Source organism: Pleurodeles waltl, chromosome 11 (genome assembly GCF_031143425.1).
Source record: "Pleurodeles waltl isolate 20211129_DDA chromosome 11, aPleWal1.hap1.20221129, whole genome shotgun sequence".
NCBI classification, from domain to species: domain Eukaryota; kingdom Metazoa; phylum Chordata; class Amphibia; order Caudata; family Salamandridae; genus Pleurodeles; species Pleurodeles waltl.
Genome location: NC_090450.1, coordinates 455,404,288 through 455,425,030, shown reverse-complemented (window position 1 = coordinate 455,425,030; position 20,743 = coordinate 455,404,288).

The window sequence follows — 20,743 nt, the reverse complement described above, 5'->3', positions numbered from 1 at the left end:
AAAGTCAATGAAAGTCTGTAAAGAGCAGGAGTGCCAGCGCCGAGGGATCTGTTCTCAGGTAAGCGGGAGGTAGACGAGCACAAGCACTGGGTGAGGCTCGGGGGATGCCTTTTATAGACAGGGCTGGGTGTGGTTTGAAGGGCTGGGTGTGGTCCTCACATGCTGCACATGTTCTTGGAAGGTGTGCAGAGCTGGGTGTGGTTTGAAGAGCTGGGTGTGGTCCTCACATGCTGCACATGTTCTTGAAAGGTGTGCAGAGTTTCAGTTATTATACAAATGAGTTGGATTAACACATGGCCTAGGGAGGAGTATTTTAAAGAAGCCTTGGTAAAAGCAAGGCCCAATGTGTAAACAAAACAGCACATTAAACAACATACACAGAAGCCTAGGGGGGGGGAAGGTGAGATAACAAGAAAGGCTTTCAATAGTAAGTTTAAAAGGGAGCTATTACAGAACCCACTAGTGCAGTGAGAGGGGACATGCTCTTTGCTGTGTACAAACCCTAACAGTAATAACTCCTTGAGATGCGCTTTCATCCCTGCTGACCTCAGGTGTTCAAAATCTAATCTGTAACTACTTTTCAAATGCTTTGTTTTCTCAATTTCTATGTCATGTTTATCTGCCAAGTCTGCCAATTTCTGATGTATCTTGCCCACTTCTTTCGTAATTCTCGGACACAAGTACCTCAGCTCTTCTTCTGTATAGGATTCTAACCTATTCACTCCCATTTAGTTATTTCTGTAGCCAGCCTTACACGATTAATCTGCTCTTCACCCTTGGAAGTATTTTGAGAAGTATTTCAACTAGGCAACCACTCATTCAACCGCTGTGCTGTCAGTCCCTGTAATGAGACGTTACTTGCATTCGGCATTGGCACCTACTGTACCACTGCCCCTGAAGTTTGCGGCATCAAAAGCTTCAAGCTCTGATTTACACTCGGGCCATTTACCGCATCTGGAAGCGCAACAAGTTGACTAAGGTCCATTAACGGCCTAGATCAATCAAAGGTCTGACCCATAGATGATATTACCTCCACATTATCTCCCACTCCCCTCCTCACGAGGGTTTGTGACATTTCATCCTGTTCTCCTACAATTGGCTTATTTTGCGCGAACAATAGTACTGCTGGACCAACAATAATCAGCAGCGATATTGCATCTGGTGCTGCTCTGACACTCACATTTTGTGGAAGGACTTCTCCCATACTCTGATTCATCACTGGTGTCACATCTGTCTTTGTCCTTGCCATTCTTGTGAACTTCAGCAAACCCTGTGGCGGTGCCTGAGGCAACAACATTGGTGTTGGCTCAGTCTGAACTAGCACTGGTTTTGGAACCACCTGCTCCGTAGGAACCACTAAGTTCGAAGTTGTCTCAAGAATCTGTACGTCTGGATAAATTCTTTGTACTGGTGGTGGGTGCATCTGCGCTTGGACCACCGAAGTAGTCACTGCATTAGGAATACTCCGCACTACCCCTTGCACCTGTCCATTATCTGTCTGCACTGGTCCCACTATCCCCAACACTTGAACTGGGGCAGTTGGAGCAGAACTAGTACTTGGGTCCTCTTCCCACACCGCATATGGTGGATGTCTGTCCCTCAGTACCTGAGTAATAAGATCCCCGACATCTGAATCGTCCTCTTCTACATAAGTCTTTTTTTTCTTCTTACCCCTGATGACCTCTTATCACTCTTGCTAGTATCCTCTTTCTCTTCTGACTCATCTTCCGCTGCAATAGCAGTGAATAACCTAACACCCTGTAATGTCGCCATTCTCCACTTCTTCTGTTCCCAGTCCCATCTTGCCTCTGCTAAGGACTTCTCTACCTTCCTTATTCTCCTCTGTAAATTCATTTCTTGCTGCTGTTTGGCTATGAGCTCCCAAACTGCTAAAGCCTCAAACTGTACTGGTCTCGGAAGTGGCTTAGTCTCATATAATGTCATTCGTAACTGATCCAAAATTCTCAAATTGAACGTTCCAAGCTCCCTGTTTCTCCATCACAATAAATGCCGGAGAATTTTCCAGTGGGGTAGGCTCCTCAACCGTCACCTTAATGTAACTATTACTCTTCATGGCACTCCTGAACGCTTGAAAAACGTCATCTTTACTATCTTTTGTGTACTCGATTCAATAAGGAAATCACTTTTACTTCCAAGATTCCTTTCACCCGCATACTCAACCAATTGCCTCTTACAGGCGGCTGCCAATCCGCTCGCGACTCTTCTTACTAACCAACCTATCCCAACGTGGCTCACTCTGACGTCACACTCACACACTGCGGCTGACAAAGTCTTGCGGCTTGTCCTCCTAATCTTCAATTCACACGAAACTAATGCAAAAATTAATATGAGCACTAACCAAAACCAATAACCAAAAACAAACCTGCCGGTTTACTACAGGAAGGTACACAATCGCTTCAGAGACCTTACAAATTTTCACTGATGGCCCTTTCATCATGAAGATATTCCTCTTTCTCAGTCACCCACATTCGCAAGCAAAATTCGACCCGCAAATTTCACTCTCAACTGATCCATGGGTCTGTCCTGGTGCACATAGGACTCGCCAAATCTCAGTCGAAAAATTTCTCTTACTCACTTAACTCACACACCGACTTGTTGACCACGCCCTATCAACCTACTCAACTAGACAGATTACAACATATAACCAAGTGTCTCATACACTTGTCAATTTATTCCGGAGTCTTAGACCATGCAGGGTCCGTACATCACCAACAACCACGTGGAAATTTTTTGAGCACAAAGCGCCACACACATATGAAGTTTGACGACTTCCCTACTCTCATACTGCGGAGTACGCACACTCCTACTAAACCTCAGCTGGAGTACGCAAACTCCCTACCTCCCTCACATACATCCTAATTCACCTGTCGTCTGCTTAAGCCTTTGCAAGCTCAACCTACCACTTTCACACTAACACAAATACCCCAAGAACATGCTCAACTTCACTAGCGGGATCCAGGATATGGGAAAGTCATTTCTGGGCTTAAGGGGACATCACCTTTGCTACTACTGCCATTACAAGAAAACAAAATTCCAACCTCATAAAATGAACAACTAACCCTAACTCAAACTACCACCATAACCATTAATCATCACATAAGTAGTTCTCCAAGGAAACTAACCATCAAGCTGCTAACAAAAACTGCTAGCGCGCCTGGTCCTTAGTAAGTAAACTTACAAGGGGACGCGTATAGGCCGATGGATCGCATGAAGTATCCTAGCCATGTAGTGACTAATGTTATCAATATTCAATATAACCAATCAATAACCACTAAGAGAACCATTAATCATTAGACAATATATCATCATTTCATGAATAACCACTACTAAACAAACATTTTATCAATTTTTATTTCCCTATTAGTTACAACTCTAAACCATTGGATTAATTCAAACTTTATTCAATTAGCTCAGAATTAGTTCATTAGTGACTACGAATAACATAATCTAATCAGAACTTGAGAAAGCATATGCTCTAATGCTTCAGCATAAGCTAACAAAGATTAATATGTCAACTTTTATAGCAGAGTTCAGCAATCATTTAATCAATTGTTTGTCACTGTAAAGTCACCCATAGGAACCCTACCTAACCCAGATTAGTATTGGCATGTGGGACTTCATGCGAAAATAATTTAAAACATGAATTTAGAAAACATCTAGCTAAGAGAAAGCTATAAAAAACAGTGCAGTTGGTAGCTAGAAAGAAAGGCACAAAATGAATCAGTCACATAGAGGCTCATTATGAATCCGGCGGTGGCGGAAAAGACCGCCATCGGCATGGCGGTCTGAACCGTCATATTATAAACACAGGGAGGGCCGCCTGTGGTGACCCTCCACCACCAGAAAGGCTGGCGGAACGGGTGTTCAGGGGCCCCTCTGGGGGCTCCTGCACTCCCCATGCACTTGGCATGGGCAGTGCAAGTGCCCCCATGCAGTGCCCCATCACTCAGGTCACTGCCCAATTTACGGGCAGTGATCTGCACCCGCTGCACTGAGGCATTGACGACAGCTCCATATGGAGCGGTCGGCAATGTCCCGGCCCTGCATTCTGCTGGGCCAGTGGGCGGAAACACTGTTTCCACCCGCCAGCCCAGCAGAATGTTCGTAATGCGGCCACCGGGGTCTCAAGGGGGCTGGCGGTCTATGAAAAGACCTTCAGCATGAACACGGCGGGGTTTCCCGCCGTGTTCATAATGAGCCCCATAGTCATAGCTACCTATCCATGGAATGGATCAGCAACTAAGTCAGTCTTTGTCTTCAGGTCATCAACAGATCAGCAACACATCAGTCTCTCAAGAGCATGAGCCCAATGACAGAATCTTGCATCTCTTCTCCCCAATACTGAACGTCTGCCCCTAACATCTGAAGTTTTTGGCCCTTGTCATGACTTTTTATTAAAGTTTTCCAGTCCACCCCCTGATTCCTAATTGGTCAATTAGTCTTCAGATATGACTCTACCCAATAATATTAATTTTGCAAATCTATGAATTCTAATATTACGCCGTTCTTAGATCATTGATTGGTTCACTGTACGATGTCCTCATCATCTGGCTCATCGGGTATCGAAAATGTTGCATCTTCTTCTCCAGTCAGTGTTTCTACTGTTCGAGTCATGGAAAAGTACATTGAGTCTGTCTTACACCAAATTTGTTACATGTCTAGTTCCATCATGTCCTGTCCGTTGGTACATTGCAAAAAATACTAGCTAAGCAGATTTTCAAAGCGGTTCAGGGTTAGTTTAACGCATCAGCTTCTCTACAGTGCGCTAGTAATTCGGCTTCCACAAGAGGCCTGGCAACTAGGCCACAACTCCGGCTAAGTTAACTCCACAATATAATGCAAAACATAGGTTATACTTCTTAATATGACATACTACTACATTATTATTACACATTTTCATTATTTCACACATTTTTTGTCACTTTTAATATAATTCGGGGACATTGACAGCCACTCTTCGTGGGCACATTTTCAAACTTGCATATGAATTTCTCTACATTTAATTTTCTTGTAACTTTTTGTTAATCAAAACACATAAACATTAATTAATAATGTCTAATTAGCATATCTGTTTCAACAACCCCTCCATGTATAGGATCCAATTTAAAAAGAGATCATTATCAGGGCATATCACCATTTTGTCATCTTGACTATTATAAATAAAAAGACAGGGGAGACCACAGATATATCTAGATACACAAAGAACACATTAAGAACACCCACAACATTAGTAGGAGAGGTAGGACCATTGATGCAGGCACACCCTCGTGACATGTAGCGAAAAAATAGTTTTGGTGAAAAAATAGTTTTTATCCAGGCTTATCTTGTGGTGTACCCATGTTCATGTCAATTGTCCTGTGCCAGCATTTTATTTTTCATGCAGGATAGTTCATATATTGCCCAATTTATTACAAGATATTGCAAGGTGGATGTTACAGGTAGTGCACTAAGACTGATTGCATCCTATTGGAATACTCCTGATTGTATTAAGTATTTAAATGGTGTGCCAGGCTTCTTTACATGCAAAAGAGAACATCCATAAGACCGGGAGATCACTGCATTAGTGACTTCGATAACAGCAAAACTGTTTTTCTTCAAGCATACCTTCATAAGATCTGGGGTAAGCCTTAGAGGAACATAATGAGTTATAAAAATGAATCCAAAATGCTATTACAGACACCCAAGATACTTTACACTCTAAAGCATTTTCACCAACGGACTACCGTTAAAAATTGGCAATGTTGCCTAGTTGTGATTTCTTTCAAGGCTACTCTTTGTTCCTCACTTCTCATAGTTTCTGTTGCTGCACAGAGGTTGATGTGCTGTTTATGTGTCTTGCTTGCTACCAATGCTTTTTCCACATAGAGCTCGGCATGCTTGGCTCAGCCGTCATGCTCTGTTTTGAATGAGAAGACATTTGAGATGTCATGTGGGTATTAGCTGTGTAGTGTCTTGCTGCATGGTGTGGTGCTGTTGAGACATGCACTTCCACATGGTTCTCTGTCATATATTACACCATAAATTACTAAAACCATGTCACCAAACATGAGTTGAATCCATTTAGTCAAATAACTAAATAAATACCAATGTTATTCACAACTATTTTCTCTGAGGGGGCCTGGTAACGTAAAGGGTTGATGGATTGCATACATAGGGGGTCATTCTGACCTTGGCGGGCGGCGGAGGCCGCCCGCCAAAGTCCCGCCGTCAGGTTACCGTTCCGCGGTCGAAAGACCGCGGCGGTAATTCTGACTTTCCCGCTGGGCTGGCGGGCGGTCGCCTTCAGACCGCCAGCCAGCCCAGCGGGAAAGAGGCTTCCACGATGAAGCCGGCTCGGAATCGAGCCGGCGGAGTGGAAGCCGTGCGACGGGTGCAGTTGCACCCGTCGCGTATTTCACTGTCTGCGCAGCAGACAGTGAAATACATGTAGGGGCCCTCTTATGGGGGCCCCTGCAATGCCCATGCCAGTGGCATGGGCACTGCAGGGGCCCCCAGGGGCCCCGCGACCCCCCCTACCGCCATCCGGATCTCGGCGGTCCGACCGCCGGGATCTGGATGGCGGTAGGGGGGGTCGGAATCCCCGCGGCGGTGCAGCAAGCTGCGCCGCCGCGGAGGATTCAATGGGGCCGCGGTACACTGGCGGGACCCCGCCAGTGGTGCCGGTCCGACCGCGGCTTTACCGCCGCGGTCGGAATCCCCATTGGAGCACCGCCGGCCTGTCGGCGGTGCTCCCGCGGTCCTCCGCCCTGGCGGTCAAAGACCGCCAGGGTCAGAATGACCCCCATAGTGTGGTACCTCTGGGTGTTTTTTAAAATATGTGGAGTCCTTGAGTCATGATTCACATAACCATTTTACTTCTATAAGTCATGGGCTATTGGGCAGATCCACCTACATATCACTATAGGACGTATGACTAGATAGTTGGACTCTTGTTTTCTTTAGTTGTACGAGATAGAGGGGCTCATGCTCTCCTTGGTATTACCCTCAAAAAATCAAGAATACATGCGGCGTAGGTGAATCTTTTTACAGAGGACCTGGAAAAGCATATTATACTTACGTTGAGACCAACCAGGCAGGGCTAGAGTCAATACACATTGCCTTTTTCAGACATCACATTCAGGTTGGCTTCTGCTGTTCTAATCTCAGTAAGGACCTGTCGCTGCTTGATTCTATCTTACTTATAATTGTCCATTTTAGGTCATTAATTGTGTGACTTGGTTCCATAAAGTGTTGAACCAAGTGGGCTGACGTGGCGACACCTGATTCCTTATTTGTGCTGACCTATCCTATGTCGTACTTTATGACTCGTTTGACCAATATATGCCTTCTTGCATGGGTATATAATACAATAAATAAAGTTTTTCGATCTACAGTTGGTAAATTTATTATGCTTGACTAGTATATCATTGTAAGTTAATTAATTCCTTCTATAGTAGATTCACATGCATGGCGGTTTCCGCATCTTCTGTGACCAAGGATTGGTGGTAACCCTAGTATGTTACGCAAAGCATTTAGTGGTTTCTGTCTTTCTGTGTTAGAGTGGACCAGTCTGTCCCTCAAATTTCTATTTTGTTTCAGGACAAATAGTGGCATTTCCTTAAAGGGTTCCAGGGCTGAGACAATTCTCCAATGTTTTTGTATGACGTTCTTTACTGCTGATGTATTACAGCTGAAGGTGGTGATACATACTAATCGAGTTAATGTTCCTTTTTCAACAGTCTCCAATAGCACTTCTGTAGGTGTATACCATGCAGATTTCATAGCCCTTTTCAATAACTTGTATGGATAGTTTTGGGCTCTGAGTTTCAAAATCAACTGTTGTGCACTGCATAAAGAAATCCTTTTTTTTTTTAACAGTTTCTTCAAATTCATAAAAATTGACTGTATGGTAAATTATCCTTAAGGTTTCACTGGTGATGGCTGGAGCACTGGAGGAAGGTGTTCCTGTCAGTTGCTTTTGTATATAAAGTAGTAAACATCTAGTCTCCCTCATGTTTTATAGTTAGAAAGTTTATTAGTTCTATACCCAATGTAATGTGAATTTGATGTCTGTCATTCCACTAACTGATGAAGATCATTTTCTTCACCCCTCCAGACCAGAAAAATGTAATCTTATCAAAAAAAGCTTCCATGTTATGATGTTATTTTTGTAAGGGGTTTCTTCATAAATCCATTTTTCTTCAAACATGGCCATGAACATAATCAAAAATTCTGGAGCAAAGGGGAAATCCCATCGCAGTTCCCTTAATTTGTAGGTAGAAGTTCCTGTTAAAATAGAAAAAGTTCCTTTTTAAACATATGTTACCCATTTCATGTATAAATCATGATGGTATTTCGTGAGGATTCTGCCTTGTTTTCAGAAAGATTGCCCCAGCTACCAAACCTTTGTCTTGTGGAATATTGGTAAGTAGATTTATGCTGTACCGGGTTACAGGAAGATCCAGATTTGGTTCAAAAGCGATTCGTTTCAATTAGTTTAACACATCTGTGGTGTCCTTCAGATAGCTTGGTATTCTGAGGATCAAAGGTTTAAGAAACACATCCATATATTTAGCCAAAGGTTTTAATATTGAGTTGATTCCAGAGATAATAGGTCGATCTGGTGGGTTTTGTGGATCCTTATGAATCTTTGGCAGAGTACACAACAGTGGGGTCCCATGGTGTGTATTCAAGAGGAATGTTTTCTCTTTTTAACAGGGATAGTGGCCTGTAGGCTGAGGAGACCTCCACATCTGTGATTGTGTTTAAATACAACAATTTGTTTTCTAAAAGTAGCCTGTTTTCCGTAGAGGAAACCATGATGTGTTTAAAAGCCTGTAGAGGTATATAAAATTCAATAACTTCAAAAAAATATATATAACCACCACCGATCCATTGCAGAATTGCAATCAGCCCTGACTTAAATACAAATTTAAAAAAGTAGAAAGGTGATATTAAACATGCATGTGAAATATGGATTAAAGAAGATAAAATCACACTTTATGAAATATTTCCTTTGAGTGCACGCTAGAATTCTCTGTATTGGGAACACTCCTCTCCGATTTCTGGGAAGTCGTTCCTTAGTATTTCTGAATCACCATACTACTGTTTTCGTAGTACTATTCTAGTTTCATATTATTTTCAGTGGAGATTTAAAGAAAGGTATGAATGAAGCCTGCTTAACAACAATGAAATAGGGTAACTGGGAAGCTCCATGTGAAAAAATATTGTGGGGGACGGAAACAAATATTTGGGCAATCTGGGATATCTGGCCTATGCATGCATCTTTTCTTTTGAAAAAGCCATCCTCTGTGTAAGGAAATTCATCTCCCTCAGCATTTTCCTATAATTTTTAGTTGGAACTCAGTACCTTTTCCCAGTGTAGTGGATTGAGAGCTACTAAGCAGTCTTCAGTCCATGGTGGTGATCTAAAACTTTATGGGCCTTATGTTCGTACAAAGCATCCAGTAAAAGAGGTTGCAATTTCAACACCAACTTTTACTAAATGCATTGTTTTTTTGTGAGCCAACATATATTCACACATGTTGGTTCACAGAATTCCAATTAATTGAGGGTCACAGTGTAATGTAATGAAAGTTTGGTTTAAAATGTTTGAGTTTACAGGTACATGCAGAGGAATAAGGACGTGTGATTTATCGCTCCGTGTGTGGCCTAGTCATTGGTGAGGATCCAGGCTGGTGAAGACGCTTCAACTGGCGATGAGATAGGGGATAAGTAACCTGAAGAAGAAAGTGTTCTCCTGGATAGTATGCCATGGTCCAAGCAAACTGCTTGTGCATGCCACATGTGCCTTCATCAAAGTGCTGAGTCGATGGTTGGTGTATGTGGAGTCAAAGTGCAACTCCAGCTAGTGTGAAGCATGTGAATGGAAAGAAAGCTTCATTAAGAAATCTACACATTGGTCAATAAGCTGCGACCAAGATCATACAAAAAGGTACAGCGCTGCCACCCAAAATAAAGTTATACATTGTATGGGGCATTAATACTGAAGGTGGATATAACCAGGCTTACAAAGCGTAGTTAAAGACAATTATCAGATACCAAATAGTGCTGATAAGCCTACTGCTTGACCACACTACCCCAAAATACAGTAGAGCATTAGTATTATCTAATTGTGCCACTATCAACCTCTAAGGGGAACCCTTGGGCTCTGTGCACACTATGTCTCACTTTGAGATGGTATATACAGAGCCAACTTCCTACACTCAGAGACATAGATGAGTTGCTTTTCATTTACTAGAAGCTGGTGAAAAAGAACCTGAATCATTACATAAGTATGACATTATTGAATGTTCCACTGGTCCAATGCCAGGGGTTTCTCCCACAGTAGTAGTGCCTAAAAAGGACCATAAAGGAGCTGTGTGCATATGCATTGGCATGCACAGGAGAATAAAGCAATTGAACAAGGGCAACATCCAGGGCAGCACATTGCTGACATGATCACACAATTAAATGGTGCCAAAATCTTCTCTCGACTTGATTTGAATAAAGATTATCATCAGTTAGAACTTGAAGAAAGTGGCAGATATTTTACAAAATTTGCCACATATATTGATTTGTTTAGGTAAAAGAGACTTAGGGCCAGATTTACAAGATCCTAACGCCTCTTAGCGCCACACTAGCATAATTTATTTATGCTAATGTGGCGTTAAGGAGGCCATTCTCCTTCACTATATTTACAAACTGGCACAATGCTTGCATTGCGCCACTTTGCGACCCCTTGTGCCACGTTGTACCTGCGCAAGGCATAAAATATGCAAGGGGGGCATTCCAGCGGTGGGAGGCCTGTGAAAATGGTGCAGTGAAATTTACACCATTTCACTGCACCATTTTTAGCGTCATTTTTAACGCCTGCTCAGAGCAGGAGTTAAAATGATTCGCCCATTACTTTCAATGGATCCCTTTACTTTGCAGGATTTGTGCCATTATTTATGGCACTAATCCTGCCTTTGTAACCCTTTGCAGTACATTATGCCTACACCAAGCATAATGTATGCAAAGAGGATGTTCCCCGTTAGGGGGTGCCAAAACAATGGAGCAAAGAAATCGAAGAGATTTGTTTGCGTCATCCATTTCAGCACTTTAAATGCCTGCTATGAGCAGGCGTTAAAAGAAGGCTTCCATTGGTTACAGTGGGTCTCTGGGTGCTTTGCAGGATTAGCATCAACATTTTTGGCATTAATCCTGCAAAGTGCCGGACTAGCATAAAACATTATGATGCTAGTCCCCTAACTACCGCCATGGTGCACCGTATTTTAAACATGGCGCACACATGGTGGCATTAGGGGGGGCGCTAAGGGGTGCAAGAAAGTGGTGCTGCACTGTGTGCAGCGCCGCTTTACTTAAATGTGCCCCCTAGTGTCTTGCATGATTTAGAACAGAACTTTTCTGAGTTCCAGTGTACTCCTTATCAGCAGTGGCGTAACAAAACTTAAGAGGGCTCCCCTGCAAAGTACCTGTAGGGGCCGCCTCCCCCTGGACCCAGTCAGGGACCTGCCACCCTTGTACAGTGCTGAGGGGGCTCCCAGGAGCTAGGGCCCCCGTGCAGAGCAGGGCTACAGGGGCTTTGTTACGCCACTACGTATAAGTGATGTAATCGCCAGAATGGAATGGAATGAAAGCTTGGTTTAGAATGTTTGAGTTCACAGCTACATGCAGAGGTATGAAGACGTGTGATATACAGCTCCCTGTGTGGCCTAGTCTTTGCGAGTACCCGGGCTGGGGAAGACGCTACACCAGGAACCACTGCCTACTTAAAAAAAAAATACCCCTTCCTGTTTGCGAGTGGGTTACCACGTCCTTTGTGGTGTGATAACCTATAAATGACCTGCAACAGCAATTGTGGTCCCAAACAATTCATACAATCCACTAGAAATTGTAAATTGGAAGAGAAACCTTAAACACCTTCATTTTGCGATTCAGTATGTAGTCTCAAACATGTTTTGCGATTTGAAGTTCCTGAATTGCAGTTTGGGTTTTGAACATATCCAAAAGCTATTTTGCAGTCACAAAGACTCTGATTTTGCAAATCGGGGTCTTTGTGACTGCTGCATAGCATAGAATAATGCCACATGATGTTGTTTTTCGAGGACAGTACTACTGTGTGCCTTGACCGATTCCATATCACAATACTTAAAAGTCCTGAAGTGTTGTCAAAATACTAACAGCTGGCACGCCGTATGAAAATGGTAGTAGCACACGATAGCCTGTCCTGTTGCCTAGGGAACAAACATTGAAACTGTGGAAAAAGATAAATCGTTCTCACAGTTTAAAGCATATGTCAGTTTAACATCAGGTCTGGACTCTGTTAATTGTGCTGTACGAATAATGTCTCTTTCACATTACTGTGACTTCAATTACTTTTGGAGCTAGGGTTTATTGATTGATAGAATTACACAATATAGCCCCAAAAGACCAAATACCAAGTCATATTTAGGCTTTAGGGTTCTGCAAGATATGAGATATCACAAATTATGTGCAAATGATGTTCAGGAGATGAGGGGAGCAGCTGCCAATTTTAAGTGAATAACACAGAATTGCCTGGGATTCTAAGCAGTGAGTACACTTCAATCTCTGATTCCATTCTTCTCTGAAACATCCTTGGATATTCACAGTAGAAGATGGTGGAAAACATTTGATGTGAACTGGGCAGAACTGGTTAGAGATGGGTGGAGTTAGAAGTCTGGCATCAGCCCCGTAACCATGAATCTGTCCTGAAGTGTGTTGAGTTTTAATTGTAAATAATGTAAGAACATTTTGTTTGCACATGGCCCATTTTTTTTACAAAGAAAAAGTGCACAATAATATAGTAAAAGTGGGAATGTAGGCTACCTGGATGTTTTATGAATTGATTTGGTTCACCCGTCAATATAATTCTGGATTTTCTTTCATAATTACAAGATTCACCCAGTGGCACTTCAGAATCAGCTTTGGTGTTTAAGAAAGAGAAAGAGAGAAGACACCTAGGGCCAGATTTACAAGGCTCTAGTGCTGCTAGAGCGTCACTGTTTGTGATGCTCCAGTGGCACTGTGCTGCCACATTTACAAGGCCAGGTAACCATATAGTCAGCTCCTAAAGGGCATAACCACATGAAAAGAAAATGGCAGAAAGCAATGCAGTGTAACCATATATTCAGCCCATAGAGGGCATAGTGCATTACACATTTCCAGACCTAGCAGGCCTAGTAGAATATAATTACAAGCAAGGCCCTTAAAACACAAACTACTCACAGCTGTAAAACAAACGTTCCAGCCATGAGACAGCTTAAAAAATCATTCAGTGATGGGAGAGATTATTATTATTTTGGGGTCCCTCCCAACCTAGTGTGGGGTCCTAAGGTGACTTAGACAGAAAGAGCACGGCGTGTCCAGTGCAGCAAATATTGTAGCATCTTGACTGCAATGCTCAGAACAGCCCCTAGAGGATACCACAATAAAAATACCAATTGTAAGAAACATTGTCATTTAACCATATGGTCAGCCCCTAGCGAGCATAACCACATAAAAACAAAATGGCAGAATGTAACACAGTGTGACCACATATTTAGCCCCTGAAGGGCAAAGAGGAATAAACATTTTCAGGGCTACTGGAATAATATTACAGACAAGGCCCTTAAAACACAAACTAGTCCGAGTTTTAAAACAAAAGTTCCAGCCATGAGAGAGCTTAAAAAGACACTGAATGGAGGGATTGGTTATTATTTTGCCCTCCCCACCACCCCAGTGTGGGGACCCAGAGATCACCTACAGAGAAAGAGTGCATCATGCTGAACGTCTTGGTGGTGGTCCATTTGTAGTAGGATCACCACACCGTGAGTAATTAACAAAACAGTTTTATAAAAGAAATACCCTGTAAAGCACTACAGGGTGAGTTTCCCTAGTGCAGTGAACACTGTAGTATCGGCTCTCTGCATGTAACGGGAGAGCCACATTGAGGATTTCTGTATTTTTTTGTTTAAAATACACCAGTTTGTATATTTTTCAACTGCTAAACTTGTACGTAAGTGGTACTCATGTAAAGAGCTCCTCCGAACGAGTTCGCCCTACATGAAACTACAAAAAAAAAAATAACCCCCCCCCAGCTTGCAGCCTTTGGGCGCTGACACCACAAGGAAACAGTGGCATGCCCAAAAACAAGGCTGTGTAAGAAACAAGATACGCCCACAGAGCACAAAGAGGCAAAATAAAAAAGTAGTCCACCGCACTATGGTAGATGGACGATCATGCAATAATCCTAGTAACAGGGTTAGTCTCCAGGGTGGTACAAAACAGCCTTAAGGCGGGATAAATGTAAAGCATTTACCTTCAAAATCAAGGAAATTTTGAAAGGCAGGCCAAGGAACGAATGAAAGTGATGGGCATGAGATGGGCGTGGTTAAAGCCCACAGAGTAGATGACAGCATGTCGAGAGAGCAGCGCATGTGAAAAATATTTCTCCCTGTTGCATCATTCTTACCGCATCCCTGAGGTGGCATAGTAATCTGATGCATTCCCAGACTTGTAAATCTGGGAATACATTCGATTTCTTCAGGTTCCATAGTTGTGTGGGAGCACGTCAAGCAACACCCATGGAACGCCCCTATCACACAGTGTTCTGCGTGAAGGGGTCCATATTTATAAGGTCATGAAAAGCCTTGCAAGGTGGCTTTGTGTGGCCTTGTAAATATGGGCTGGCACGCTGCGACACCGGAGCGGCAAAAAAATTACGCTCCGGTGGCGCAGTGTGCTACTCGGGCCTCGTAAATCAGGCCCTTTAAATCAGCCTGGAGCAGCATCCTGGTTTAAATCGCTGAAACTGGATCAAGCTAAGATTTCTTTAGGATAAGAAGTTAAATCCATTACTGACCCTTACTAAAGCCACATTCAGGCCAACCACAGACCTTTGCCAGTAAATTTAATTTAGGGCATTTGCTCCCCTCCAAGGATTCCATGTTGACATTTGATATTGATCTAGGTTTTGTGATTTAAATATTTCACATCAATATATTTTGCACCACTGTTGCTCATTAAATGTTTCTCCTTTTTCCCTCATGACTTTACGACCCCCTTGATTAATTTCCTTTATTCCTGTTTCACTTGCCTTCATTTTTTTTCTATGTTGCATACACTTTGAATGAACTGTAATACAAAACTCCCCAAAATTTTACTCTGAAGACTGCACTCATAGGTCTTCAATGCTCGTGCAGCGAGGGATATTATACACTCCTAATGATGCACAGAAATTATTATACCGCTAAACAAGAAAGGTAGTTGTGGTAATCCATCATACTATCGGATGGGATCGAGAATATTTTTTGTAAAGTTTTGCTCAACAGACATCAAAGGAGGGGTGGATGCTAAAAGTACTCTAACTACGGCCCAAGCTCTTTTTAGGTCACTAACTGGAACAGCTGACCAAGCTGTTCTCATGTATATGATCTGTTATCAGTTATAGTAGTAAGAAGTCCCCATTTTATCTTACTTTCATTGAACTAAAGGCAGCATTGCAGGAACTGATTGTTTATGTGCAGGAACGTGTCCCTTCCTGCACATAAACAATCAATAAGGTGGCTTGTTACTTCTATGTGTGCTGAGGAATGCTGCACACACAGAAGTAGCAAATCATCATTATTTAATGATCGTTTATGTGCGTGAAGTGACACCTTCCTGCAAATAAACAATCATTAATGACGTTTTCTCTTTCAATGTGTGCTGCAGAAACGAAGAGATATAGAAGTATTTCTCCCTGTAGCGCCACTCTAACGCTGCCCCATGGGGTGGCGTTAGTTTTTGGCACTCCCTCAGGTTTATGATTTCTCATAAATCTGGGGTAGTGTCAAAAGAGATGGGTAGTGGTGGAAACGCCAACAGCAACACACATTGCATGCCCCTCTGTCATGGAAAACTGTGTTGGAGGCCCATAATTAAAAGGTGGAATTATACCACTCAAAGTGGATTAATACCACTTTGTAAATATGGAAAAGGGCACAGCACCACAGGATCGTCGCTGTAAGTGACTCTCCAGTGGTACTAGGGGCTTGTAAATGAGCCCCAGAATGTGTATCTTATTTTAATCACAAGTTTTAAGGGAGTGCTTGGATTGAAAAAGAAAGTAGGCTGTGTGCCATACGTATAACACTTCAAGGCCCATATTTATACTTTTTTAGCGCTGCATTTGCTTCATTTTTTTATGCAAAATCGGTGCAAAGTTACAAAATACAATTGTATTTTATAAGTTTGCACAGATTTTGTGTCAAAATGCGGCACAAATGCGGCGATAAAAAAGTATCAATTTGGGCCCAAATGTCTAAGCAGAAAGCGATGGTTGCTGTTTTATTCAGTGATGAACTCTGGGGCAATGGCAACCTAAGGGAATTATGAAAAAAATAAAACAATATCTTGAGGTCTTAGTTAAGGCTTGGCCCAAGTCTCCTTTAGTGCCAATTCTTCGTAATTAGACATAGGAGCTCATTCTGAGCCCGGCGGGCACCACCCGGCGGGGGGGAAACCGCCAAAAGACCGTACTGCGGTCAATAGACCGCGGGGGTCATTTTGACTTTCCTGCTGGGCCGGCGGGCGATCGCCAGAAGATCGCCCGCCGGCCCAGCGGGAAAGCCCCTGCAACAAGGAAGCCGGCTCCGAATGGAGCCGCCGGAGTTGCAGGGGTGCGACGGGTGCAGTAGCACCCGTCGCGATTTTCACTGTCTGCATAGCAGACAGTGAAAATCTTTGTGGGGCCCTGTTAGGGGGCCCCACGACCCCGTTCCCACCATCCTGTTCCTGGCGGGTTTTACCGCCAGGAACAGGATGGCGGGAAGGGGGTCGGAATCCCCATGGCGACGCTGCAAGCAGCGCCGCCATGGAGGATTCTCTGGCCCAGGGGAAATCCGGCGGGAAGCCGCCAGATCCCCTTTTCTGACCACGGCTTTACCGCTGCGGTCAGAATGGGCACTGAAGCACCGCCAGCCTGTTGGCGGTGCTTCCGTTGCCCGTGACCCTGGCGGTTTAGGACCGCCAGGGTCAGAATGAGGGCCATAATCCCCAATGTGGAAATTGTTGCATTGAGGCAAGTGTTGTACTGACCAAAACGGCAAAGCATTCCTAACACTGCAATATATTTAAAGTCCATCCTGAAGAGGAGGAATTATGGTAGTAGGGGCAGAGCTAGTTGGCTGGTACACCTTAAAAAACTCTTAACAGTGCTGTAGCAAGGGGAACTCTGGTATGACACCAGTTTAGTTTGCTCAGGCAGCATGGAAGCATGGACAAGTTACAATCAGGTGGTGTGAAGCAGGCCACCTCACTTTTAAGACAAGAAATAGGGTTTCAAAACTACTAGGATCAAATTTATCCTGAACTTAATCACACATTAAATTCCCAAACAGAGAGTATTTAGGGGCACATTTACGAGAAAGTGGTGCATCAACTGTGATGCGCAACTTTCTTGCGTCGCCCCGCGTCCCACTAACGTCACCATGGTAGCACTGTATTTGCTATACAGCACACCATGGCACACGTTAGCACAATAGCGTCATAATATATGATGCTATTGCGGCGCTTTGCTGGATTAGTGCTATAAATTATGGCCCTACTACAGCAAAGCACAGGGAGGCCCATAGGTTATTATGGGCATGTCACTTTAATGCCTGCCCAGAGCAGGCATTAAAAGTGATGGAAAAAATGGTGCAGTGAAGTCTTGCAGATTTCACTGCACCATCTTTTGGGCATCCCTGTGTGGGAACACCCCTTTTGCATATATTATACCTGGTGCAAGGGGTTACAAAGTGGTACAATGCATGCATTGCGCCACTTTGTAAATATGGCGCACAGTGGGGGTCTTCTTAATGCCTCCTTAGGGTAAGCAAAATGACCCTACAGCAGTGTAAGAAGGCACAAGGGGCTTGCATATTTGCCCATTTATGAGATGTGATAGGTTCACAAAAGGGGATGGATAATGTGATTGCACTTTTGGTGAGAAAGACAACATTATGGGGGTCATTCCGACCCTGGCGGGTGGCGGGCGCCGCCCGCCGGGCGGAGACCGCCAAAAGACCGTACTGCGGTCAAATGACTGCGGCAGTCATTTTGACTTTTCTGCTGGGCAGGCGGGCGACCGCCAAAAGGCCGCCCGCCCGCCCAGCGGGAAAGCCCCAGCAACGATGAAGCCGGCTCCGAATGGAGCCGGCGGAGTTGCTGGTGTGCGATGGGTGCAGTGGCACCCGTCGCGATTTTCAGTGTCTGCTTTGCAGACACTGAAAATCCTAATGGGGCCCTGTTAGGGGGCCCCTACAGTGCCCATGCCAGTGGCATGGGCACTGCAGGGGCCCCCAGGGGCCCCACGACACCCGTTCCCGCCAGCTCACCGCCAGGAACAGGCTGGCGGGAAGGGGGTCGGAATCCCCATGGCGGCGCTGCTTGCAGCGCCGCCGTGGAGGATTCCCTGGAGCAGGGGAAAACCGGCGGGAAACCACCGGTTTCCCTTTTCTGACCGCGGCTTTACCGCCGCGGTCAGAATTGCCCCTGAAGCACCGCCAGCCTGTTGGCGGTGCTTCCTCCGTCCCCGGCCCTGGCGGTCCATGACCGCCAGGGTCGGAATGAGGCCCTATGTATTTTCAGCTATTTTGCACCACATTGACCAAATCCTGTAAAGGCTGGCTATTCCCCCTGTTCAATTTCTATAATATTAGGTCAAGTTCAGATGCACCAGCACTTTGTTTTGCTAAACGATAAAATTATTTTTAACTCTGCGTCCTCATGTATATGAGATGCGTAGTTAACTGTCAAGAGTACCAAAAATAGAAGTGGATTCAAGCAAACCATATCACAGGAGGACAAGTCAAGACTCACGCTGCAAATTGCATTGTTGTTATGTATGTTAATTTCCTGCTATAACGTAATGTAGAGAATATGCTTACTGTGCTTCTATATACTTGGGAAGCGAGTAACCAGTACGTGTAATGTCATCTGGGGCTAGCAAGCATAGTGAATACAAATTGGATGAGGAAGCGATTATTTTATGCTTTGCTAATTTTGAGCATGCTGGTTGTTAATTCAAGTGTCACGTTGGAATTAGGGTTTTACTGTTTAAGTGTTAAGTGTACAACTATATTATGTGTGGAAGGTTTTAAGCAAGTACATCTTATATTGTATAGCATATTGCTGATGACAATAAACTGAAATCAAGTCAGGCTCAGTCACCAAAGTTGAGCCCTTGCACTGTATACCTCTGAGGGATTATTTGTTGAGCAGCTTGACAGCTCAAAGTAGCCAACATCTGGATAGTGAAAACCCTGTGTCATACAATACAAAGCCATTTTCAGACATTCGGGGCTTTATTTAAAAGACCAATGGTGCAGGGTGGTGCAGAAAGTGCCTTGTTGCACCACCCTGTGCCACTGGAAAAGGGCAGAAATGCACCGTATTTCAAGATACAGCACATTCCCGGCCTTTTCCCCTGCACTGGTGCACCAATGCTGGCACCCCTGCACTATGGTGCAAGAGTGTCTGTGTTACAAGGATGATTGCTTTTTTTGCAGGAAGGGACACCTTCCTACACAAAAACATTCATAAGTGGCTGTTACCTCTAAAAGTATGTATCTTCATTGTACCTCCCTTATGTCTTCCCTGGGAGGCATAGGCTTTTGATGCATTTCCAGTTTTATGAAATTATGTATTTTTGTCCTCTCCCCCTGCACTGGAGCACAATGGAATGCCGTGCACCAACCCAGCCACCCTTACACAATGGTGCAAGGTAGACTGCATTGCGGGGATTATTGTTTTTGTGCAGGAAGGGGCTCCTACCTTCCTGCACAAAAAAAGTTAATGAAGGTGGTTTCCCCCTTCTATTTGTACTGCAGAATAAAAGCACACATAGAAAGAGAAAAAAACTGGTATAAATAATAATATTTCTCCCCGTTGCACCTCCCTTATGCCTCCCCTGGGTAGGCAAAGGCTTTTGATGTATTCCGAGATTTACAAAACCCTATAAATCTGGGAATGCATCAAATCCATTGGCGTTGCATGGGAACACCCACTGCAACACCCATGGAACGCTTCTATGACATAGAGTAAGTTAACACAGTGACTTGTGCATCGGTGCCTTACTCCATATCTACAAGGCCATGTAAAGCCATGCAAAGAAAAAGTGATGCAACTGCGGAGCAGGCCGCTTGTAAATTGGCCCATGGTTCTTAAATTTTGGTTAATTCATGACACATTCTTTACATGGGCGTTCATACATACTCAAATGATTGTAATCTATTTTAAGGCAATTTTCATATAGCAATTCATGCGCATGATGTTTCAAAGAGCTCCGATTTGCATCAGGTTTCTAGGCACCCTTTCAGAGTACATAGGTGGAAGGAAGTTGGATGTAGAATTATATGGATATGCTGGGTAAGGTGCAAGATCACTGGAGCCATGCTCTAAACATCGTTCAGCAGCATTGCTTCCCTTAAGCATATAATATGAGAGAAGGTACAGTCCCACACTCATATACCTACCATCTTTGGGGAAGGGGAGTCTCAGTCATACCATAAGAGGAAATCACTGAAGTGAATAAGTTCACCACACACAAAATGCTGTATTCATCTCCCATGAGTGAGAGAAGGCCAGAAGGCACGGTTAAGTATCTGAAGAAATAGTTTGGGATCCACAAGTGGGATGGTAGAGCCACCAGATAATTCTACATGGATTGTACCCAGTAGTTACCTAATCCCATATCTTTGAGGCACAGACAAGCTAC